Source organism: Trachypithecus francoisi, unplaced genomic scaffold (genome assembly GCF_009764315.1).
Source record: "Trachypithecus francoisi isolate TF-2019V2 unplaced genomic scaffold, Tfra_2.0 Lachesis_group10, whole genome shotgun sequence".
NCBI classification, from domain to species: domain Eukaryota; kingdom Metazoa; phylum Chordata; class Mammalia; order Primates; family Cercopithecidae; genus Trachypithecus; species Trachypithecus francoisi.
Window position 1 is genome coordinate 41,691,312 of NW_022681455.1, and position 16,075 is coordinate 41,707,386.

The 16,075-nt window shown below is 54.1% G+C and overlaps 1 protein-coding gene across 8 annotated transcripts in view; it reads left to right on the top strand.

The window, feature by feature from the left end:
* The first annotated feature begins 58 nt into the window (after positions 1 to 58).
* Positions 59 to 16,075, top strand: part of FOXP4 (forkhead box P4) — a 54,458-nt gene continuing 38,441 nt past the window's right edge. For 5 of the 8 annotated variants that reach the window (XM_033217098.1, XM_033217104.1, XM_033217102.1 and 2 more), the window contains exon 1: positions 59 to 573. The gene's annotated coding sequence lies outside the window, so the exon portion shown is untranslated. Of the gene's footprint in view, positions 574 to 4,583; positions 4,926 to 16,075 lie in introns of those variants that run through there. The other 3 variants (XM_033217107.1, XM_033217103.1, XM_033217099.1) reach the window with 3 other exon arrangements.

Genomic DNA, 16,075 nt, shown 5'->3' on the forward strand with positions numbered 1-16,075 from the left:
CTCCCTCGCGCTCCGCGCGCTCCCTCCTTCCCTCTCCACCCTCCTCCTCCCCCGCCCCATCCCGCCCCGCCCGCGCGCCGCCCGCTCGCAGCCACTCGCAGCCCAGGCTCAGTCGCAGCCCCTCGGAGTCCGGAGCCCACCGCCCCTGCGGACCGGACAGTGCGGCCGGCGGCCGGGACGGAGCCCCCAGCCCGCGAGGAGGGCGCGGCGCAGGCGGCGGCGGCGCGGCTGGGAGGAGCCCGGGCCGGAACCAGGGCCGGGCCGGGGGCGGGGACGCCGGGGTCCGGGAGCCCGGGAGCCGGAGCGAGCTGACGAGCGTCGCGGAAGGACTGGGAAGGAGGAGCGGAGCCGGAGCGAGCCAAGCAGCCCACAAAGTGCGATGCCCCGGCGGGGTTGAGGCGCGCAGCGATCGGCGCGGCGCGCTGGGAGGACGCCCGGGAGCTGCGCGGCGCGGGGCGGCGCGGAGGGGCAGCCCCGGCGGGCGGCGGCGGGCCCGGGCTGCGTCCGGAGCGAGCCCCATGCCCCGCGCGGGCTGACGGGCCGGAGCCCGCACGGAGCGGCCGGGCGGGACAGGTAGGTGTTGGGCCGGGCCCAGGGACGCGGGTGGGGGCTGGGCAGGCTACCAGACCAACTCCCTTGCTCGCGCACTCTCTCGCCCGCTCGCTGGCTCACTTTGTGTTTGCAAACTGCCCGCCCGAGACTCGCCGGGCGCCGGGAGGAGCCGGGCCCTGGCCGGCGCACTTTGTTCCAGCCAGGGCCGGCCGTGGCGCACTGACCCCACGCAGCCGCGACATTCCGCCCCTGGCCCGGGCCCCCGCGGGCCGGAGCTGCCTCAGGAACAGGTGGGGGCTGTGGCGCGACGGGAATGGGGGCAGCCGGAGGCCGGGGCGGGGAGGGGGACGGCCGGAGAGGCCACCGAGGCCCGCCCTTCCCCAAGAATCTGGGCCCCGCCCCCTCCCTGCCGTGCCGCTGGGAATGGGGTGTACGGGGGCGCGACCCCCTCCCTGCCCCGAGTCAGACAAAGAATACTTCCCGGCCCAGACTTTCCTGAGCTGGGAAGGGAAGTGGCTCCCCCCAACTCTAGTCGGTACTGGACTCCCCAGGACGCGCCGGAGGCAGATGAACGTGGGGGCAAGAGAGCGGGGGGTCGCAGTCCTACCCGCCGCGTCGTCTGTGGTGAAGAGGGGACTTGTCTTGCTGAGGTCGCACCTCGGAAGTGCCAGGGCCAGTCAGCCCCTTTCCCATCGCTCAGTCAGCTCGGGTATAGAGCGGAAAACTTCTAGGGGACTTGAGAGCGTCTGGAAATGGCCCCTGTGATTTGTGCGCCGGAGGTGGAGGGTGGGGAAACGATCTGGCTGACACCTCTACTCACCCGCTGTGGAGAGAAAGAGCTCCCGCTTCACCACGTAGAGGGAGAAGAGGGCAGCCGCGGGGGGCCCGGAGGCCACCAGGGAAGGAGCCCGGAGTGACCGAATAGGACCTCCCCTCCCAACTGAGGAGTCTGGTATCTCCCCTGGACAACCTCAGCACCTCTCTGGCCGGCGGCGCTTAAGCCTCGGGCTCCCCATCCATGCCAAACAAACTTCCTTGGGCTGCCTCAGAACAGAGCCAGTGGCGCTAGAATGCGACCTGGGGTCCCTACCGCCCGCGTAAAGGACCGCGTAATTTCGCGGGATGCGGATTTTGAGGCAGAGGCCCAGACGGCGGCGGATTCCCTCTGTCCCCCAATTGGGGCAACCTCGTGAACACACCTGCGTCCCACCCCGATCCTAGGTTAGGGGGAAAGGATATGGGAACCCTGAGCCCAGAGCGCGCCCCGCTCTTCCCTTTGCTCCTCCGCTTCCCTGGCCAGCCCCCTCCCGGCTGGTTTCCTCGCTCACTCGGCGCCTGGCGTTTCAGGCGTCCGGAGATCACCGCGTGTCTAGCACCCCAACGCCTAGTCTCCCCGCAGGTTGACGGCGGCGCCTGGAGCCGGGGATAAGGGGTGGGGAGTCCGGAGAAGCAAACCCGAGTCTGAAGTTGCCATTTGGGTGGCTCCTGAGAAAGCCCGGGAGCATTTTGGCCAATGCGGGTTTTTACCTGAACTTCAGCATCTTCACCCCGGTTTTGCAGACCAGCCTAGATTCGCCCCAGCACGCACTGTGTCGGGTCTGGGATTGAGGGTTAGGGCAGCACACACAAGCTGAGGGGCAGTTGTTAGGATTGACCCGAGTGCCCGCAGAAAGAAAGAGCAGCGGGGTTGTCGTATGGCCTGTAGCTGCGGAAAGGTCTGTGCCGGTCCCACCGCCGAACCCAGAAGCTCACTTTCCTCAGATAACCAGGGCTGAACGGCCCCCTGACCGCCATGCCCTGCGGGCACCGGGCATTTTGAGCTCCCCCCCGCCCCCCCCCCGTGAACCAGCCGGTAGGTGCAGGGGCCGAAGGCCGGGCCCAGTGGACCCAGCCGCCTGAAGGGGAGCCACGGCCTCAGAAAACCTCTGCCCGCCCCCGCGGAAAACCGCTGTGGGGAAGTCTGAAGGCCTTTTTTTTTTTTTTTTTTTTCAACTTGAGAAACTTTTGCCTCAGGGTTTTGGGGCTCTGTTACCTGGTGGCTGGAGGGAGGATACTGGGGCTCTGCTCTTGGTACCTGGACAGCTTGTTGGCTCCCGTGGTGCCCTTTCAATCTGAGACTCTCAGAAAACTGATTTGGGGGAGTCACTCACACTCTAGTCAGTGAGGCAAAGTGGCAAGGGGAAGAGGTGGCTTTGTGGTTGCCCCCTCCCAGCCTCCACACCCAGGGCCAGGGTGAGAGCTGAATCACTCCTGCGGGACCCTCAGGACCCACTTTATCCTGGCTCCAGCCTTGCTACTAAGTTTGGGAGACCATGGTAACCTTCTCTCCTGGCACTAAGGGCTGGGCGCCTGGGTGGGGTTTTCTGTACTTCTCCCTGTCCTGGGCAGGTTTCCCAGGAGTTATGGAGTTGGGGAACCCTGAGCCCTGGGGAGAGAAAGACCTGACCCCAGTGCTGGAGAACACCAGGGCCAGAGCACTTGCAACCGGTACCACTTACAAAGGAACCTGCTCCTGTCCCTTTCCGTGTAGGGACCCTCCTCACACCTGGACACCCCCAGCCCCCTTCCTCTGCCTTTAGAGCTAAAACCTTCCTTTCTGGCTGTAGGCAGGTAGGTCCCTTCTTGCCAGGAATGTGCATATCCTGCCGGGCCCCTACCCCAAACATACCTCTTCCTTGGGGGGAGGGAAGTAGAGGGACTGGGAGAGGAAGTCTTGCTTTTGATTCAGTAATTCCCCCAAATGTTTGCTGAGCCCCTACTCTGCCTGGGCAGGTCCCAGGCTGAGTACTGGGGTACCCAAGCAGTGAAGGCTGGAGTCTGCTCTCTGGATCTCAGATTGTTGGGGTAGGAGAGACAGGTAAGATGTCACATCGGGGAGAGAAGGATGGGAACAGGGTGTCTGTTTCAGAGGAGAGGTGTGAGGTGCAAGGGGAGGGAAGGGTCGTCTCCCCAGGAAGCCCTCCCTGCATCTTAACCCTTCCTACCCCACTGCCTTGGCGGTTTTGTGTGTCCCTAGCCACAGTGCAAGCCCCCCAGGCCCATCCTATGCAGGCACAATGTCTTTACTTTTTGAATAGCCTAAACTGTGTGAAATAATAATTTCTTTCATCCAAGAAACTCCTCACAGTTTCCCTTCTTGCAGATCTTACCACGCTCCAGCTTCCCCAGACCAAGGCAGGGCAGGTACTATTTTTGACAGGACTCTGAGGCTCTGTTGGCTGGAATGGCCTCCTCAGATTTGGTTCCAGAACTCTGGAACCCAGAGCAAGGAACTGAGGCCTCCCCAGGGCAGAACATATGTCAGAGTAGAAAAGGCTTTGGGACTTGGCAGTAGAGATGGGACTCTGGGGAACTTAATTAAGCTCTTCGAACCTCAATTTTCTTATATTGTAAAGTAGGTCAATAATACCCACCTTAGAGATTCTGTTTGGGAGTCGAATGAGAAAGCAGATGTCAAGTACCTAGCATGGTGCTGGGCACATGGTAGTACTGATCAAGGGATGACTTTTATTAATAATTTGCTAGCACTGCCAGGCCACACGTTGGTTGAATATGGAAATACTGAAGTATTAATCTTCATTTTATGGGTTGGGAAAATGAAGTCCAGAGAGAAGAGGCGCAACTTGTCCAAGGTTACACGGCTACATGGTAGCAGAGCTGGAACTAAAATACGGGGTCCTCGACTCCCAGTACAACCAGTAGGGCTTGAGCCTATGCTGTAGTGAAGGGAGAAAGGAAGGGATGGGAGGAGCTGCCACTCCTCCCCCTCTTCCACAAGCTTGGCCTAGGCCGCCTGCCTTCTAGTGTGAAGGCCATCTTTCTCTTTTCCCTTTAAGCGGGGAGGGGGACTGTAGGTTCAGAATCTGGTGTTTCCACCTGCACACAACCCTGGAGCATTCCCCATTCCCCAGGCACTCCTGAGGTTCTTGTGAGAGACACATAAATGGGAGAGAGAATTCCCCAGAACGCGAGGAGGAAAAATGACTGATAACCCCTCTCTTCAGAAAGGGAGATTTTTAGGGTTTGGAAACCCTGGCCTACATGTCCTTATGGAAGATTTTGGCAGCAAGTCTCAGACCAGTTTGGGAGCTATCACTGAACGGATCATCTCAAAGAAGCAAAAGGAAACTCCCCTTGAGCCTGAAAGTTATTGGCTCCCTTCAGCGTTGCCTCCCAGGATTCTCTGTGGAAATACACACCTTCAGCCCACTGCCAGTTCCACCAAGCCGGGATCACAGCAGGAACCCTCTTTCCTCCAAATTCTGCCACTTCGGATGCTATGATCTTGTGAGATGTTGCTCCTGGGCCCTTGCAGAGCCTGGACGCAGGGCACACCTGCCTGAGCTAGAAAACAAGAGCTCCTGGCACAAAAGGTACACATCTGGACAGGGCTGCAGGTGTTGGGCCGTGGAGTCAGTGTTGCTGTGGTGTGTCGCCTGGGCTGGGCAGGCCTGGGCCTGGCGAATGCCCTCCTTACCTTAATCCTGGTCCCAGGATCCCTCCTGAGACCAGGGTCTTTTCCCGACTGTCCCTCTGGCACAGCCCTGCACCTTCCTTTCCCGTCTGGACGGTAGCCATACAACCGCCTGTGCCCTGAATCCCAGCTGCTCTGCCCACCTCCCTGGGCCCCATCCTCTGGCCAACTGGAGCCTCCACAGCCAGGCCTGATGGTGGGTGGAGCCAGTTGATAGTGCAAGATAGAGGTAAATGGTGTTTCCTTTCCTGCTGCAGTTCTGATGGTCTGTGACCCACGCTACCATGTAAATGGAAAGTGGGGCGACATGGCTGGTTTTTCTCAGACTAACAGTATGTAGAATAGAGACCATCAGGCATTTGTTAAGGTAGGCAGGACTGGTGGGAGCAGAAGTTGCTGGCGACTTGAAGGCAAGGTGGCTTAGGGAATGGAGCCAGGGACTCGATAGTTGTATCCATCCTACGAACACTGTGGAGAACACTGTGGAGCGCCTACTGTGTGCTGGAGGCCAGGGTGGTGAAGGGCACAGCGCGAGGGACCCAGAGAAGGGGTGACTCGCGTGCCACTTGGAAAATCAGAAATGGAGCAAGGGGTGGAGCACAGATCTGTGGGCACTAGCCACCTGAGCCGGCGTGGGTCCTGAAACCCCCAGCTGAGACAGGACATGTGTGCCACCCAGAGGGCCCTTAGGAGGGCCTCCCTGTGTGAAATGAAACCGGGTGGTGGGGGGGCAGAGGGTGGGAGGTTGAGGTGGTTTCCGTTCTCATCTCCTCAGCGGGGCTTCCTTGGATTCCATTCCCGGCTGGCTTTACTTTTCTAGGAGAACATTTCTGTGGAGACTCAGGCCTAAAGAAGTTGCTCCAAAAGAGGGTGGCGGTGTACTTCCTCCTTTCCTTCGGGGTTCCCCTGCAGGTGCACATCCACATCCTGGAAGGAAGGGGTGCACTGGGGCAAGTTTTGGGGAGATATGAAACATTAGGATTTGTGGGAGACCCAGTGAGGAGCTGTAGCTGTGAGTACTTGGAGCAAAGCGCCAGGCTTTTTGAGGCTGCGTCTCTGGATGGGAGCTGGAGAAGCTGGACAGTCAGGCCATGCAGAGGGTGTCGAGTTGATCCACTGAGAGAATCCCTCCTTCAGGAAGCCTCTGAGCTTGCTTTCCCTGTTCCCCCTCCCCAGCTGAGCACTCGCTTTGGATTGTTCCCCCAGTGAGCTTTTACCTTTTTAACTGAGCGCATCAGTTCCGGTTGCTGGAAGCTTCTGCATGTCTGAGACCTGAGCACAGTGATGTAACACAAGGGGTTTTCGGCACTCACCAGACACAGAGAAAATAACTGCAGCTGGGCCAGCTCCAGCCGGCAGCTGGGGATCCGGAAACACTGGAAGAGGGGATGGACGGCTCAGGCAGCATGGCAGTTTTTAGCCACAGAGAGGGCTGCCCACCCATTGTGGTCAGAGATGATTTCGTGGGTCTGGGCCTAAATGGTCTGGACCCACACGGGTACATTGTGAGGGACCCTCGTAAGCCCACTGCTGCCGACTTCCTGACTCACTCTTCGGCCTTAGGCATGACCCGTCTTCTCTCTGGGCCTCAGTTTTCCTAACTGTACAGTGGGTGAAGAGGGTGCCTGCAGACCCACGTCCTCGGGCTCACCATCCTGAAGCTGTGGGTTGGAAGCCAGGCAAGAAGAGACCTGAAGGTCTCAATGCACACCCTCTTTGTTCCAAGGGCGTCGGGAGCCTACTGCTTCCATGGGTCCTTCCTGAAAGGGGTGCTATGGAGCTCGGGGCAGGGGACACTATGACCCTTGCAAGTCTCCTCCTTCCCAATTAGGCAGTGGAGCCTGATTAAGAGGGGTGCTGCCTGCCCCCTCCCGCCCAATCCCCATCGACAAGATTTCCCTTCATCAGAATCTCACATCCTCCAGAAATTAATTTGATGCCTCATGTTATCAATTAATTGAATCTCGTTGGGAGAGAGCTCCGCGAGGCGAGGCGGGCTTCAGCTTGGCCCTTGTGCGCTGCCGTCCCCCCTCCCCCTCACACCAGGGCAGCCTTCCCTTCCCCCATTCCTTTTCTTCCGCCTTTCTTTTAATTGCACTTATTTTCTAAAATAAAACCATTGCTCTGCTCCTCTTTGCCCAGTTTGGCTTGGATGGATACCCATGGGCTGGGTACTGGCTGGGATTTGCCCTTTCTGGGGTGGGGGCAGGAGGACTTCCCCTCCCCTGGACCCTGTCTGATCTCTCCTTAAGTAAACAGAATCTCGCCCTTTGGGAATTTGGCCGAGATCCTGTGGGCTCCAGGGGCTACTGGTGAGAAACTTAGAGAGCAGGACTAGGGGAGGGAGGAAGAGCTGGGAACAGACTCCACCCTAGTTGGGGACAGGGGAGGTATAGAAGGACCAAGCGAGGGACCTTTTAACCCTCAGGATTTTGTCATTCAGAAGCTGTTGCCCCTGCCAGAGCTGATCCATTAAATGCAGGGCAGAGGGCAGAGGGTGGTACATCCAAGCCTCCCAACAGTCAGGTCAGGTATCTGCAGGAACAAGACCTCAGCATTTTCAAGGACACTTGGAAGCCTTTGGTCTGCCCCCTGCATGGAAGATGGGGGAAGAAAGTTCTAATAGGACATCCCTATTAGGAAACCTGGGAGGGCTTTATGGCAGGTAGAGCTAGGTAGTCACCAGGCCCTGACTGAGGAACTGTGTTTTGCAGTTTCACATACCTCCTTGTTCTTATCCCCACAACAACCCTGAAAGATTCTCCAGGCAGTGGTAATTATCACTCTCATTTGATAGGTGAAGGACCTGGGCCCAGAGAGGTTACCTGACTTGCCCTGAGTCACAGTTAACTGGAACTTGCCTTTCTGAAATGCTGGACATAAGGGCTGAGGTCACAAATGAACTAACTTCATCCCTGCTGAGTTTTATTGACCCATACATAGTTCATTACAATGGTAAATTTCACATAAATATCCCCACTTCAGCTCCTTTTGAAAAACCCAAGCCCTGTCAACACTGAGCCTGCATTTCTGTGTGGAAAGGATGGACTGGGATTGAGTGGCAGCTGCCTCCTTGTGCCCTCCTCACCTGGCCTCCTAAGTGACCAGCCTGGCCCCTGAGGGCATTTTGGTTAGCAGTTTTGACATGGAGATTCACCTGTCCCCAGTATTCCTCAAGGAAAATCTAGTGGGGGACAGTGTCTGAAAGACTCTGCAGGGTCTGGCCAGGCACGGTGGCTCACGCCTGTAATCCCAGCACTTTGGGAGGCTGAGGCAGGTGAATCACCTGAGATCAGTGGTTCAAGACCATCCTGGCCAACATGGCAAAACCCCGTCTCTACTAAAAATACAAAAGTTAGCCAGGCGTGGTGGCAGGCACCTGTAGTCCCAGCTACTCAGGAGGCTGAGGCAGGAGAATTGCTTGAACCCGGGAGGCGGAGGTTGCGGTGAGCCTAGATTATGCCACTGCACTTCAGCCTGGGCCACAGAGTGAGACTGTCTCCAAAAAAAAAAAAAAAGACTCTGCAGGGTCTGTACAAGAAGTGTACAAGAAGAGCTCAGAGAGGACCTATAAGGACACTGTGACCCAAATCTTACTCCCACGCAGCTACTTAATAACTGATGGTGGGATGGGCGCAGTGGCTTATGCCTATAATCCCAGCACTTGGGAGGCCAAAGTGGGAGGATCGCTCGAGCTCAGGAGTTTGAGACCAGCCTGGGCAATATGGTGAAATTACCTTTCTACAAAAAATACAAAAATTAGGATGTAGTGGCATGTGACTATAGTCCCAGCTACTCGGGAGGCTGAGACGAGAGGTTCACTTAAGCCAAAGAGGCAGAGGTTGCAGTGAGTGAGCCGAGATCGTGCCACTGCACTCCAGTCTGAGCCACACAGAGTGAGACCCTGTCTCAAAAAAAAAGAAGTGATGGTGGTGGGTGTTTCTTTTTCCCTTCTTTCTACCATAGAGGTTAGGTCTTTTTACCATAAGGCCTTGTGTCTCCGGGGGCCTGTTTCAAGATGAAACCAGCCCATCCCTGACAGGGTGAGCCCCTCTATGATAAAGTCATCACTTGCCCCCTACATCTGGGGAAATGAAGGGAGGAGCCAAGGCATGTCTGGGGCAGGCTGGGCAGAACAGCCAGAGGCCCAGAAATGGCCGTACTCAGTGGTTTGTCCCAGGCCCGCTAGAGCCCCTCCTGTGCCCACAGGAAACCCTGGTGCCAAAGGCACTACCCGAACCAGGCTCCAGATGGCCATTCAGGCCCTGGGCGAGTTGCCCCTACCCCTTAACCAGCAGGCCCCCCACGTAAGACGTCACTATTTAATTAGCCGTCTCTGATTAACCAAACTTGGCATTCGGCTCCTCTTGCCCTCATCTTTCCCAGCTCCGAATCAATGGCTTTGATATGCTAATTAGGGAGTAATTTAATTTCAAAAGGCCGCAATTAACAAGGGTGTTGTGGACATGCTGTAGTTAAGCGGAGTAATCTAATTTGCATTAGTAACAAGCAGGGACTAATTAGAAGCTTAATTAGACACTTAGATGGCTCTTATGTTTACTTTCTTAATGAGATGGAGTGGGATCTTTGGTTCTCTTTCTTTTTTTCCCCCTTTATTGTTAATTCTTTTCTTTTGGTCTGTGTAGTAGGAAGGGGTATTGAGGGAGGCCACCTTGCCAGGGCCTGTGGGAGCGTTTCAGGGCTGGAGCCAGTAAAAGGTGAGGTGGAGGGTTGTGGTAGGGGTGAGGGAAGGCTTGGATTCCAGAGTGACTCGGGAAGTTAGGAAGCAGAGAGGAGCACTGGTTTAGGAGTCAGAAGAGTCACCTGGTTTCAGTTTGGCTCAGCCACTTAGCAATCAGGTAACCTTGTCAAGTCTTTGGCATCTTTGAAGTGTGGTTCCATCCTCTGTCAAAATGAGCGAAAAATTGCATGGGGGAAGAGAGGAGGGAGAGGCTGTAGAAAAGCACTCTTGGGAACTCTGTGAATCGAATGGTTTTTTTTGTTTTGTTTTGTTTTGAAATGGAGTCTCTCTCTGTTGCCCAGGATGGAGTGCAATGTCGCCGTCTGCCACTGCCCAGGATGGAGTGCAGTGGCACTCACTGCAAGCTCCGCCTCCTGGGTTCACACCATTCTCCCACCTGCCACCACACCCGGCTAATTTTTTGTATTTTTAGTAGAGATGGGGTTTCACCATGTTAGCCAGGATGGTCTCTATCTCCTGACCTCGTGATCTGCTCGCCTCAGCCTCCCAAAGTGCTGGGATTATAGGCGTGAGCCACCGCGCCTGGCAGTCGAATGGTTTTTAACAGTAGAATATATTCACAAATTGTGTGCTGAGGCCTTGCTGCATCATGGCTCAGCTCAGAAGCCACCTCCTACAGAAAGCCTTTCTGGAGCACCCCTTACTCCCTCCAGGCTCCATGATTCCCAGTGTCTAACATAACATTTGTAAAGCTGTGTGTGTTGTGTAAGATGGAAGTTCTCAATCCTGGCTGCACTGGGAATTTAGAATGCTTGGAAAGCTTTTTTAAAAAATCCACGCCTGCGTCCAATTCCCTGAAGAGTGCGATTTAATTGACTTAGGGTGGGCCATAGGTATGGGTTGGTTGGTTTGTTTTTTTAAAGCTCCCCAGATGATTCTGATGTTTAGAAGGAAAGCTTACCTGCCCATTAGTCTCTCCTCTCTCCATTTCAAGCCCTGCAAAAGCAAGGTCTCCGTTTTACTCACCTCCATTTGCCCCAACCTCAGTGCCCACTGTGCTCAGTATCAGCTGCAGGTGAAGGCTCCCTGCCCCACTCTGACCTTAGGGAACTCACCCAGACTTGACAGGGCCTATAGTGTTGAGTTGCAAATGCCTTATTCAGGCTCTGAGAATCTCTTGGAGAAGGAGCTGAGGAGAATTGAGGGAAATCACTAAAGAGGTTAGGGCCCAAGAGTCTTATGAGATGTGGCTGCCTTGCTAAAGGAGAATTGGACAAAATTGGTATGAATTTTATGGGTATCAGTTTGGGAATGAATATATCAAGAACCTTAAAAATATGCAGTTCCACCTTCTAAACATGTATCCTAGGCGAATAGTCAAAAATGTAGAGTATCCTGTTCCCATAAAGGTGTTTACTGCAGAGTCATAGTAAAACATAGCTAACAGCCTAGATGTCCAATTCTAGGGGATTGGCTCAATACATTCTGAAACATGTGGCCCATTCAAGCAACTGTGTGACCATTAGAAACTTGCTTAAGATATTTGATGGCATGTGGAAATGCTTATGATAGTAAGTGGTGAGTGGAAAAAGAAGAAAATTCAAACCATGTACAGATTATGACCCCAATTTCACTTTTTTGATGTTTATATGCCAAAAGAGAGTGAGAGTGGGTTGACTGGAAAGGCTGTATATCCCAAAGGGCTAGATCTCTGTGGGGTAGGATTATGAGTACTCTAATTTTTTTTTTCCTTTTTTTCAAAATTTTCTACCAGGATGTCTCTTACTTTTAGGATTCAGAAACAAAGTTAGTTGGAACTTGGGAGAGGACCTGGAACAGACAGCACAGGATGGCAGCTTCACCTTCCAAATCAAAGGCTTTGTTGGAGGCTTTCAGATAGGAATGTCTTTGCCCTGCCACTTGTATTGAGCTCTTCTGAGCACCAAAGTGTGCTGAGAGGCCTTGAATGGTCCCTAGAGTTGAGGTAGGTGGCTTCTAGGATATCACAGTCATTTAGGGAGACTCCCAGGCCAGGAACTCAGACAGAGGTAGGGGTACAGAGGGAAGCCCAGGGTTCCTGCCTGTGACCCACACAATGAGGAATGCCAAAGGAGGGCAGGGGCTTGGAGAGGGATTAAGCCTACTCTGTAACTCACAGAGTCCCATGTGCTTGGGGAGAGAAACTGCTGGCATGATCAGGGAGCCAAGCAGTGCATGACTCACATCACCCAGCTCTGGCTTCAGGACCTATTTTGGAGCTATAGCCACATTCTAACCCATGAGTCTTGCCTCACTTTCTTCAAGTGCTGACCCAAGGGCTAGGAGAGCGGGATGGGATCAATTTTTAAACCATAGCCCACTCAGAGGTAGGTTGTAGCAGGACTTTCTGGACTCCCATAATTATAGTAACTACCCTTCTCTAAATGTCTTCCTCATGCAGTGTGTCTTATTTGATACCAGTGCAACCCTGGAAGGAAAGTGTTTTGGCATTAACCTTGCATTATAGATAAGGAAACCAAGGCTTAGGCTGGTGACCTCAGTCCAGAATGTCACAAAGGTAATAAGAAGCCAGGAAGGGTTAGCAGGTCATCTGGCAAATGAGTGGTTGGCTAAGTAAGCCAGAAGCCCCAAGTGGCCACTGCCCTGGAGCCCTCCCCTTACCTGGAGCCTGAAGCCAGAAGCCATTGGGCCTCTGGGGCCAGGGCTGAATGGGGGAAGCTAGTCCCTGGGACTTTGGATTGGGAAGCATCCTGCAGTTACTTGTAGGGCCAGGGCTCATTTGCTCTGAAAAGCCCTCTGTTTTATATCTCTTGACACAAGTCAGATATAGCAGGATAGCTAGAAAGAAACAAATAGAGAAAGAAGGAACTAGAAGACATCCTTGTGCTCTGGTATCCACATGTGTGTCTTTTTATATAATCTAGAAATGTATGTATTTCAAAGACTTTTAGTTCTGGAAAACTCTGAAACTGATGACCCTTCTTTTGTAAAATAAAGGCCTTTGCATATGTTTGCCCTGCATTCATTGTATACTTTGCTTGGCCAATACCTACTCAGCCTTCATATCTAAGCATAAATGCCCTTTCCTGGAAAAAGGAGACTTTCCCTGCCCCTCTCCGCTTATGTTAGATCCCCATTTATTTCCTGTACCCACACTTGACAGAATGTATCTGACTTAGTAAGCTTCTCCATTTACTTGTGTCTTTAGTTAACATTTGTACCCTCTTCATGGGAACATAAGCTCCACAAGAGCAAGGCCTGTGTCCTGCTCTGCTGAAGTCTGCATACGCAGAGCCTGGCACACTGTAGGTATTTAAACATTGGTCGTACCAATGAATGGATGAAGGGTCATTGCTGGTGAAACATGCTCCTGGCCAACCACTGGAGGAGAGAGAAGCATGATTTTGTTCATGGCTAAAGCCCCACTGGTTTTTAGAAAACTTGTTTTGAGGAAAAACAAGTGCCAGCTTTATCTAGAAAAAAAGAGAAGGGGCTAGGACCTCTGGTATTACCAGTTGCCCTTACTGAGTCCTTTACCTACAGCTCTCAGAGCATCTAAGGATACTGCTGTACTGCCTCGTTCAGTAGGGCCCACATTTCACTTTCCTTTAGGTAGATCCCCAGTGCTTCACTTAATGGGGCCCTAAATGCATGTTGAATGATTGAATGGCTTTTGCAGGTATATCATCTAGTTTTGCCCATCAGGAAACTCAGAACTAAAGTTAGTGTTCATCATTGGAGCCCCACTGCCTGGGACAACCACCATCAGCATCACCTGGGAACTTCTTAGAAATACAGATTCCCAGGCCCACTCCAGACCTATTGGGTTAGAAACTTCTACTGGGGCCCAGTAACCTGTGTTTTAACAAGCTCTCCAAGGTGATTCTGATGCACTCAGGTCTGCAACCCCCTGATTTAACGTTGTGGTCCATCATTCTCACCTTCTACTCCGTGCTATTGTATTTTAAGAAATCTTACCTCTTATTGCAGTCTGCTTCCTAATCTTTGTTGGAATTATAAATTATAAAATAGATGGCTACATCTAGTCCAGTTCTCCCCACTATACAGAGGAGAAAAGAGGAGAATCAACTTGCTCCAAGTCACTCAGTAGGCCAGGTGCAGCAGCTCAGGCCTGTAATCCCAGCACTTTGGGAGACTGAGGAGGGAGGATCACTTGAGCCCAGGAGTTGGAGACCAGCCTGGGCAACAAAGTGAGACTCCCCCCCTCCCCTTTAAAAACACAAGTCACTCAGTAGTAAATTGGTGTTAGAGCTGGGGCTAGACACCAACTTCCAGGGTCAGGCTGTCAGCTGGTTCGCGTCCTGCTATCTCCCAGACTAGATTATAGGTTTCCGGAGAACTGGAAACAATACCTTATTTAAATTCCAACTGCCACCATTGCTCTGGGTACGGGCCCCCTGTGGTCATTCCCCATCCGTATATCCCTTAAGAACTGGGGCCGCATCGCCACTCCAGCTGCGCGTGCACGTGTGCTCCAGGCAGGACGCGCGCCCGGGAGCGCGCTGGGGGCTGCCCCGCCCCTCTCTCCCTCCCCCACGGGTAAACTCCGGGCATCCATCAGTCTGTTAATTGCACTAATTAGAGATCGCAGAGGTGTTAATTGGAAAACCCTGGTATTGTGCCTGTTTGGGGAAGAAAACGTCAATAAAAATTAATTGATGAGTTGGCAGGGCGGGCGGCGCGGGTTCGCGGCGAGGCACAGGGTGTCATGGCAAATGTTACGGCTCAGATTAAGCGATTGTTAATTAAAAAGCGACGGTAATTAATACTCGCTGTGCCATATGGGCCCGCGAAAAGGCACAAAAGGTTTCTCCGCATGTGGGGCTCCCCGTCCCTTTTCTCCTTCCCCAAAAGCACCCCAGCCCATGGGTCCCCCCTTTGGCCCCAAGGTAGATGGAACTCATCACTTCCGGCCAGGGAGGGGACGGGGCCGTCTCCGGCGAGTTCCAAGGGCGTCCCTTGTTGCGCACTCACCCGTCCAGGTTCTTTGACGAGCCAGGAGCCTCCGGGGAAGTGGGAGCCCCCAGCGGCCTGCAGACTCCCCCAGAGCGGAAGAGGCAGCCGCGGCTTTGACCCAGCTTCCTTCCGAGGGCATCTGCAGGAGCTTCCAGGCCTGACATAGGCTCCGAGGTTCCCTGGCTCCCCCTCGGGGGACGCTGAGGGTTGGGCGACTAGGTCCTGCCTAAGTGCAGGACCTGAGCCTCAGACAAATCCTGGACCTGGCAAAATAACTCGGCCTCCAGTGCTATCTCCATTTGCTCCCAACATGTGGTAGGAGAGGGGTATGGGAAGTCTGGGGTGGGGGATAAGAGCCCAGTATTAGCAAACCTTAGACCCCTGGCCAACCCCTACCTTATTGTATGGAGGCAGAAGGAGCACCCCAGTGACTTGCCCAAGGTCACACAGCTGAGCCTAGAAACCAGATGGTCTAATTCTCAGAGTCTCTGCCTTTCTGTTCCGCAGGTGTTCAGCTGCTCCTTGCTGAGGACCTTGGTCGCTGGGGGAGGAGCATGGATTGGGAGGATAGGGGTGTGTGGAGAAGAAAGGAGGACCTCTTGGAGCTTGCTCCTTGGTACCAGAGGAAGTAGCTCAGGTCTACACTGGGTGGAGTCCACTGTGAAAGGGACCGGGCTGTGACTCCAGCAGACCGTCAGTGCCTCCAGTATTCACTGAAATACTGTGTTTTCATGTCCACATGCCAGGCTGAGGGTGAGAAGAGACCTTCAAGACCACCTATTCATATAGAGATGGGAAATAGAGGCTCAGAGAAAGGGGAAGGCAGAGGAATCTCCATGGTGTGTGGCTGAGCCCAGGCCCCTGCCTGCTCCCCTAGCCAGGGCTCAGGCTCCTGTGGACACTGACTTCTCCTCCACACCCCACACCCTTGTAGTTACAAGGGACTGATAATCAAGGCCTCCCGCCATCACCTTACCCCATCCTGTCTCTAGCTGACTGGGTCCCAGGCACCCAGAGCCTGCTCACCCACAGTGCAGGGAGCACCCTGGTGCTGTCACGGCACCCTGTGGAGACATGGGCAGGAGACATGCGGCTGCTGGTGTGCTCATCCTTGGAGAGCAGTTATCCCAGGGCAGAGGTGAGAATTCGGAAAGCACCTGGGTGTGCCTGTCTTGCAGGTTTCGGGGGTATGTTGGTAGGTGGGCGGGAGCATGGAAAGAGGCCTATAGGTGTGTGTCAGTGGGGTAAAGACCCTGGAGGGGACAGAGCATGCCACATGGGAATTAATGCCGTTCATACACCCTGCGGAAATGACTTTTCAAATGCATATAATCTCAAGCATGCAAATGAGAGGCTTGCTTCACCCTGTT